The sequence below is a fragment of the Plecotus auritus genome (genome assembly GCF_963455305.1).
Source record: "Plecotus auritus genome assembly, chromosome: 3".
In the NCBI taxonomy this organism is placed as follows: Eukaryota; Metazoa; Chordata; class Mammalia; order Chiroptera; family Vespertilionidae; genus Plecotus; species Plecotus auritus.
The window spans coordinates 179,286,623-179,295,794 of record NC_137772.1 but is presented as its reverse complement, the minus strand read 5'-3'; positions in this window follow the sequence as shown (position 1 = coordinate 179,295,794).

Sequence of the window (9,172 nt, the reverse complement as noted above, 5' to 3'; positions counted from 1 at the left end):
TGTATATCAATAATTCATGTACTCTAGTAAAAAGCCTCCTTTTATACATTGTACTACTATTTTGTGGAAGTTCACATCAATGTTTGTGAGAGAGATTAATTTACAATTTTCTTTTATTTTACTATTTTAAACAGTATTTTTTGTGTCCAGGTTATACTGGCCTAAGAAAATGGGTTGGGAATGCTTATTCTTTTTCTCTTCTCTGGGAGAGTTTTTGTAAAGGTATTATTATTTCTTCTTTAATGTGCATAAGAGTTTACAGGTGAAAACACTGAACCTGGATTTTGTGTGTATCTTTATGTATGTAAAAGTTTGTTGATGGGGTGTTTCTTATATAAACTTTTAATGTTTCTTATATATAAAAAAAGAAAAATTAGTTATAAATTCCTATAGTGCTGGAAACCGATCATTGTCTCACTAATTAGAAAGGTGTGGACAAGGAACCTTGGAAGGCTGGTCAACCTTGAAGCTCTGAAAGGTCAGAGCCAACCACTCCCTATCTAATTGAGACAATGGTAATTGAGGCAACTTCCCCATCTTGTAATCATGTAAATCCTTACTGATATGATAATCCGCTTATTACCTGCTTAAGGGCTATGGGTGTTTCCCAAAGCTGCTTAAGGGTAATGGGTGTATCCCATAGCCTCAATAAAAGGGATAGCAAGGCCAGAGCCTAGCGGTAGTCCTCCCACTAGAGGTGGGCTCCCGCCTGGCCCCCCATTTTCCCAAATTAATAGTTTTCCAAGTCTCTTTTCATTTGTGTGCGGCCTTCTCCAGAACCCGAACCCTGAACCGGAACCCTGAACCACGCAGGACGTGAAAGGGGTTCCCACACTATAGCCCATAAAACCTATACAAGCATGAGAAAAAATAAATTTATCTGCTGAAAATCAACAATGCTGTAAAAACCATAATATTCAAAATTAACAATATTATTTCAGTGTGATGGATAATTGTTTTCCTTGGCTAAGTTGCAATTTCAAATGTGAATGAGGTGTTGTTTGGGTCTTCTGAGATTGCTCTATCTAAGCTCTCTTCCATCAAAGGATTACTCAAGTTTCCCATCCCTTTTCTTCATTCAAAATATGAGAAACTTTTCTTATAAGGTACACAGTGACCTCCCCCATAGGTTTGCGCAGGAGCTAGTCTGCAAGGCCGGCCGGGAGAGAGTGCACTGCCGCCCTGCTTCCATGCAGCACCACTGGGCGGCCCAGAGGCCCACTCTGCGCCCCCGGACTGCAGCGTCCGGCTGCGCTCACTGCATCTCCACGTGGGGACTCGGGCGCCATGACTCAGGTGGAGGGGGCGCTCAGAGGCCCAGGGCCCAGGTGCTTCCCAGAGATCAGCTGGGACCTGCCCTTTCACGCCTGATGCTAGCGCTTCGATTGCCGGCCAGGCCTAGGCACCGCACCCGAGCACAAATTTCATGCAACAGGCCTCTAATCCTATCTAATAAAAGAGTATGCAGATTGACCATCACTCCAACACACAAGATGGCTGCCTTCATGTGGTCAAAGATCCTGCCCCCATGTGGACACAAGATGGCCACCACAAGATGGCCAGCAGGGGAGGGCAGTTGGGAGGGACCAGGCCTGCAATGGAGGGTAGTTGTGAGTGATCAGGCCAGCAGGGGAGGGCAGTTGGGGGCAATCAAGCCTGCAGGGGAGGGCAGTTAGGGGTGACCAGGCCGGCAGGGGAGGGCAGTTAGGGGTGACCAGGCCGGCAGGGGAGGGCAGTTAGGGGCAAACAGGCTGGCAGGGGAGCAGTTAGGCATCAATCAGGCTGGCAGGGGAGTGGTTAGGGGGTGATCAGGCTGGCAGGCAGAAGCAGTTAGGGGCAATCAGGAAGGCAGGCAGAAGCAGTTAGGGGCAGGCAAGCAGTTGGGAGCCAGCAGTCCTGGATTGTGAGAGGGATGTCCGACTGCCCATTTAGGCCCGATCCTACCGGGATTGGGCCTAAACGGGCAGTCGGACATCCCTCAAGGGGTCCCAGATTGGAGAGGATGCAGGCTGGACTGAGGGACACACCCCCCCCATGTACGAATTTTGTGCATCGGGCCTCTAGTGGATATATAACATTGTATTGGTTTAAGGTGTACAACATAGTGATTTCATATGTGTATATATTGCAACATGTTTACCACAATTTTAGTCAACATGTATCACCTCACATAGTTATAAAATTAGTCTCTCCCTGATTCAGGCAACCACTAATATGTTCTCTGTATCTATGAGTTCTGTTTTTTAGATTACATGCATAGTGAGATCATACAGGACTATCTTTCTCTGTCTGACTTATTTTACTTAGCACAATGCCCTCGAGATTCATCCATGTTGTCGCAAATGTTGCAAAATGGACTTATTTTATACTAACTCTTGCTCTTGAGTGTGATTAGAGGGTGATTTCAATACTACCATGACAAAGATCCTAAACATCATTAATGCTGTAGCTGATATAGTGCAGGGAGAATCAACTGATGCTGAACATTAGGTCTAATTTCATGTGATTAAACTTAAATATTATGCATAAAAATAACTCCGTTGTTTTAGATGCTCAGCTTTGCATTTCTTTTAATACCCAGTTTCACACATATATTTCTGCTTAACAAGATTGGATACTGGTTTTCCAGAAAAACTCAGGAATAATTGAAAGGGAACTACACACCTATTTATCACATACATATATGTATTTGGGACAATTTTAATTATAACCTAAGTGTGGGGATTTTTTAAAGGACCTTAAAGATAGTATGAGAGTAGAGGTATATTTACAGAGTCAACACTTGCAAGTCAGAGAGGATGTACTGGAATATGCATTCAGGCCGACATCCTGGAAAGCTCATAACCCGGAAAGCCTGGCCTGTAAAAGATGTTGAAAACTTGCAGGATGTGGAGACAGGATTGAGTGGGAAACCCTTACTCAGGCTCACCTGGGCCCTTAACAGCTCTCAGCTGCTTTGTTTTCCTGCACTTCAAACACAATTGGTTTAATACGTTTGTTTGATGGTCTTTTCATCTACACATGCTTCCCTAGGTTTTCCTGAGCTTTGACCTGCCCATATGGATATTATGTGCAGAACTCTCAGCCGCCAAAATGGCAATTTACCTCTTAAGTTCCTTCAAAGGAGCATTTTACAACCTCTGCCCCTCAGCTTTTGGGTGTGAGGAAATGATCATTTTAAACAAGGGTTGCAATAGACCTCAAATTTGGCACCTTCTTTGTTAGATGTAACCATTTTAGGAGTAAATATGATGGCAGAGTGGGAGCTCTCATCAAGAATGGCCATTAGCAGAGCTTAATTCAAGAACTAAGGACCCTGATGTTTGTAAACTGTCCTTTACATGGAAGTACATAATTTGCAATGTAAATTCTTCAGCAATGCTGATGAAAACCCATAAATGATTTGTGACCAAGCAAGGATCCAGCTGTTTCCTCCATCCTGACAGCGCCCTATCCAGCAAAGTGAGTGTGACTGACAGATGACTATCTCACAGGTAGAATGACCATATATCCCCATTTCCTACGACAGTCCTGGTTTATGCATATTGCTTCCACATCTGTCCAGTTAATAGCTCTTTCATTCTCAAGCATGTTCAGATTTGGATAATAAACTTAATAGACAACTTATTTATAAACAAACAAGAGGTCAAGAAAAAGTTACATCAGGATATGTAGCATCTGCTCTTGTCCTATAGGATTTTTGGGGTTTTGATAAATTGTGATTTCTGCTCACTGAATTAGAAACTTAATGGAAACATTAGGGACACAGTGGGGGTGGGTCCTTCACACCAATCTGTACTCTACTGAGCACTGTATCCTCCGCTTAAATCATCACTTTGCTTCCTTCCCACTCTTTCTCTTCCTCTTCTTCTTCCTTCTTCTCAATTGTTTCAGATTGTTTTATTTTTACTTATTTTAATTTTTTGTTAATCTTCATCCGAGGATATTTTCCCATTGATTTTTAGAGAAAGTAAAGGGAAGGGGACGGGGAAGAGAGAGAGAGAAAGAGAGAGAGAGAGAGAGAGAGAGAGAGAGAGAGAGAGAGAGAGAGAGAGAGAGAAACATCAATGTGAAAGAGACATATCTGCTGGTTGCCTCCCGCACGTGCCCCTGACTGGGGCCAGGGATTAAACCTGCAACCTAGGCAAGCCCCCCTGACCAGGAATCAAACCCTCCACCATTTGGTGTGTAGGCCAATGCTCTAACCACTGAGCAAAATCACCCAGGATTATTTATTTATTTTGTTTTTAAAATTAAATGTATTGGGGTGGCATTGGTTAATAGGATCATATAGGTTTCAAGTGTACGTTTTTATGATACAAGATCATTATGTTGCATTTGTATTTATCAGTGATATTGGTCTATAGTTTTCTTTTTTGATGTTATCCTTGCCAGATTTTGGTATCAGAGTTATGCTGGCCTCATAAAATGTGTTAGGAAGTATTACCTCTTCTTCAATTTTTTTTGGAGGAGTTTGAGGATAGATTTCAAATCTTCTTTGAATGTTTGGTAGAATTCACTAGTAAAGCCATCTGGTCCTGGACTTTTATTTTTTGGGACGTTTTTGATGGTTGTTTCAATTTCCTTACTGCTGATCAGTCTACTTAGATTTCCTAACTCTTCATGATTTAGTCTAGGAAGGTAATATATTTCTAGAAACTTATCCATTTATTTTAGGTTATTAAATTTTGTTGAATATAATCTTCATAATATTCTGGTATGATCCTTTCTATATCTGTGATGTCTATGATAACTTTTCCTCTTTCATTTCTGATTTTGTTTATATGGGTCATTTTTTTATTTTTTCCTTAATGAGTCTAGCCAGGGGTTTGTCACTTTTATTAATTTTTTTCAAAGAATCAGCTCTTGTATTAATTTTTTGTATAGTCTTTTTCTATTTCATTCAACTCTGCTCTAATTTTTATTATTTCCTTTCTTTTGTTGCTTTCATTCTTCTTTTTCAAGTGCTTTAATACATAATGTTAGGTTGTTTACTTGGGATTTCTCTTGTTTCTTGAGGTAGGCCTGTCATGATATAAACTTCCCTCTCAGTACTGCTTTTGCTGCATCCCAGAAGTTTTTATGTTGTATTGTCATTTTCATTTGTCTCTATATATCTTTTTTTAAATCCTCACTTGAGGATATGTTTATTGATTTTAAAGAGATGGAGAGAGAGAGAGAGAGAGAGAGAGAGAGAGAGAGAGAGAGAGAGAGAGAGAGAGAGAAACATTGATGGGTTGCCTCCTGTACATGCCCTGACCAGGGATTGAACCTGCAACTTAGGTATATGCCATGACCAGGAAGCAAACCCAGAAGTTTTTGTGTATAGGATGGCACTCCAAGCAATTGAGTCACTCAGCCAGGCTGTCTCTATATATCTGTGATCTCACCTTTTATTTCTTCTTTGCCCAGTAATTTTTTAGTAGTATGTTGTTTATTCTTCACATATTTGTGGGTTTCTTTACTTCCTTTTTGCAGTTGATTTCTAATTTCAAGGCATTGTGGTCAGAGAATATGCTTAGTGTAATTTCAATCTTCTTGAATTTGTTGAGACTAGTTTTATGACCCAACATATAGTCTATCCTTGAGAATGTTCCATGTACACAGGAGAAGAATGTATAATCTGATGTTCTGGGTTGAAAGGCTCTGTAAAAGTTAATTATGTCCATTTGGTCTAATGTGTCACTTAAGGCTGATATTTCTTTATCGACTTTATGTTTGGATAATCTATCTAGAGCTGTCAATGGAGTAATAAATTCCTCAACTATGATTGTGTTTTGGTCAGTGCTCCCTGGTTGGGTGCATGTATATTAAGAATGGTTATATCTTCTTGATGTAGTGTTCCCTTTATCATTATAAAATGTCTATCTGTGTCTCTTTCTACTTTTATTATCTTGAACTCTATTCTGTCAGGTATAAGTATGGCTACACCTGCTTCTCTGTAGATGTTATTTGCTTAAGGAATCATTTTCCACCCTTTCATTTTGAATCTACCTTTGTCTTTGCAGCTTAGATATGTCTCCTGAAGAGAGCATGTGGCGGGGTTTTGTTTTTGATCCACTCTGCTACTCTGTGCCTCTTTATTGGTGTATTCAGTGCATTTACATTTAGGGTAATTATTGATGTATGAGGATTTCCTATAGCCATTTTATCTTTTGTTTTCTGGTAGCTCTGTGCCTTCATTGGTTCTTTTCCTTTGTGTTCTTATCTGTAATTTCTGTTTAGTGATATTACATACTCCTTTGCTCTTTTTTTAAGCTGTTTCTCAGTTCTGGTGTTTTGTGTGTAGTTACCATTAGGTTTATGAAAAAAGTTTCATGTATATAGTAGTTTTTTTTTTCTTTTGAATGCATCTGATCTCCACTCTCCTTTGCAAATTCAGACCTTTATTCCTTCCCCTTTTATATTTTTGTTGTCACAAATTATCCCTGTTTATCTTGTAAGTTTGGTGGTAGTCTTACTTATAGTGTTGTGACCTTTCATTCTATGTTTCAGATAGAATAACCTCATTGAGTATTTCCTGCAATGGAAGTCTTCTGGTGATAAATTCCCTCAGTGTCTGAAAAAAAAAACACCTTTATTTATCCTTCATATTTAAAGGATAACTTTACTCTATGTATATTATTCTTGGCTTGTAATTTTTCTCTATCAGTAGTTTGAGTATTTGGTGCCACTAACTTCTGACTTGTAGAATTTCTGCTGAGAAGTTCTATGATAACCTAATGGACTTTCCTTTATAGGTTACTTTCTTCTTTTCTCTGTCTGCCTTGAGAATTCTTTTGTCATTAATTTTTGGCAGTTTTAACACAATGTGCCTTGGAGAAGGCCTCTTTGGACTGAGGTAACTAGGTGTTCTGTTTGCTTCTTGGATTTGAGGATCTACTCTTCCCATAGGTTTGGGAAGTTCCCATCCACTATTTGTTTGAAAAAGCTCTCTGTTCCTTCTTCTTCTCTTCTTTTTTCTGGTATGCCTATTATTCTTTTTTTTAAAAAAAATAAATCCTTATATTTCAGATTATTACAGGTGTTCCTCTTTTTTTGCCCCCATAGCTCCCCTCCACCTGATTCCCCACCCCACTCCATGCCCTTACCCCCCCACCCCCCGCCACTGTCTTCATCCATAGGTGTAAGATTTTTGTCCAATCTCTTCCCGCACCCCTCACACCCCCTTCCCCCTGAGAATTGTCAGTCCACTCCCTTTTTATGTCCCTGATTCTATTATATTCACCAGTCCATTCTGTTCTTCAGATTTTTTATTCACTTGATTTTTAGATTCACTTGTTGGTAGGTATGTATTTGATGTCATTTTGTTGTTCATAATTTTTATCTTTATCTTTTTCTTCTTCTTCCTCTTCTTAAAGAATACCCTTCAGCATTTCATGTAATCCTGGTTTGGTGGTGATGAACTCCTTTAGCTTTTTCTTATCTGTGAAGCTCTTTATCTGACCTTCAACTCTGAATGATAGCTTTGCTGGGTAGAGTAATCTTGGTTGTAGGTTCTTGCTGTTCATCACTTTGAATATTTCTTGCCACTCCCTTCTGGCCTGCATAGTTTCTGCCAAGAAATCAGCTGACAGTCGTATGGGTACTCCCTTGTAGGTAACTAACCGGTTTTCTCTTGCTGCTTTCAAGATTCTCTCTTTGTCTTTTGCCCTTGGTAATTTAATTATGATGTGTCTTGGTATGGTCCTCTTCGGATTCCTCTTGTATGGGTTTCTGTGTGCTTCCTGAACTTGTAAGTCTATTTCTTTCACCAGGTAGGGAAAGTTTTCTGTCATTATTTCTTCTAATAGGTTTTCAATATTTAGCTCTCTCTCTTCTTCTGGCTCCCCCAAAATTCGGATGTTGGTATGCTTAAAGTTGTCCCAGAGGCTCCTTACACTATCTTCATATTTTTGGATTCTTTTTTCTTTTTGTTTTTCTGGTTGGGTATTTTTTGTTTCCTCATATTTCAGATCTTTGGTTTGATTCTTGGGGTATGTTGATCTACAGTTGAGTTTCTGTATATTCTTTATTTTAGACAGTGTATGCTTAATTTTTGACTGGTCCTTTTCCATTTTTTTTTGGGGGCATTCTCATTAAGATCCTTAAAGGTCTCACTAAGTTCCTCAGCGGTTTTTAGAAGATTCTTGAGTAACCTTATAAATGTGGTTCTGAACTCTATGTCGTCCAGTAGTTTGCTTTCCTCCATTTCTTTCATTTGTGACATGTTTCTTTGTCTCCGTGTTTTGGTTGCTTCCCTGTGTTGATGGAGTGGCTTTGTGTGGTAGGTGACCTATAGGGGCCAGTAGCTCAGCCTCCCCAATCACCTGAGGTGGACGCTCTTGGTACACCCCTTTGTGGGCTGAGTGCAAAGTCTTGGTGTAGTTAAGCCTTGATTGCTGTTGGTACACTGGGAGGAATTGACCTCCAGGCCAATTGGCTGTGAGGACCCGCTGTGTCTATAATGGAAGAACTGCTGTGCTGGAGACATGCTTATGGTGCAGGACTTGTGTCAGTGGGGCTTTGGTGCTCACTGAGTCTGCCTCTTGAATGTGTCACTTATGGATGTGAGGAGTTGCAATCTGGTGTCTCACACTGACCACTAGGTACACTGGCTTCTGGATCTCCAAGGGGTGCAGGTCAGCTACTGTCTGAGGCCACCCAGCAGGCACTACAGCGAGACTACAGTTTTCTCCTCTTTGCTTGGGGTTTGGAGGTTTTGGTGCTGTCTGACCCAGGCTGCAAGTTTGCTAGGTTAAGTTGCGATAAGGCAGGCCATTCATTTGCTAAAGCCGCTGCTTGGAGCTTGGGTGGGTTTATAGGTTGTGCGGGGCGGGGTCTCAGGGCATCACTAGGCTAGGGCATGGCAAACAGCAATGGCTGCCAGTTAGCCAGCTCTGCGTCCCCGCGTCCCATGCCCCAGCACAGTAAACAATTATTCCTGCGCGCAGCTCTGCAAGCAAGCCACCCTCACTTTCCGACTTGATGGCAGACAGTCCAGCTTCTCCCCGTAGGAGTTTGGGTCCCCCGCGTCTCCCCAGAAACTGGATTTCAGAGTAATTGGGGGCTTGTCTCCCTTCGGGTTGAAAAAAGCAACACCTGCCGCCAGCCTGGATCGCGTGCCTCCGTACCTCAGCTTTTCTGCGCTTGTGCACGTCTCAATGCTCTTTTCTCTTTCCTTCTAGTTGTA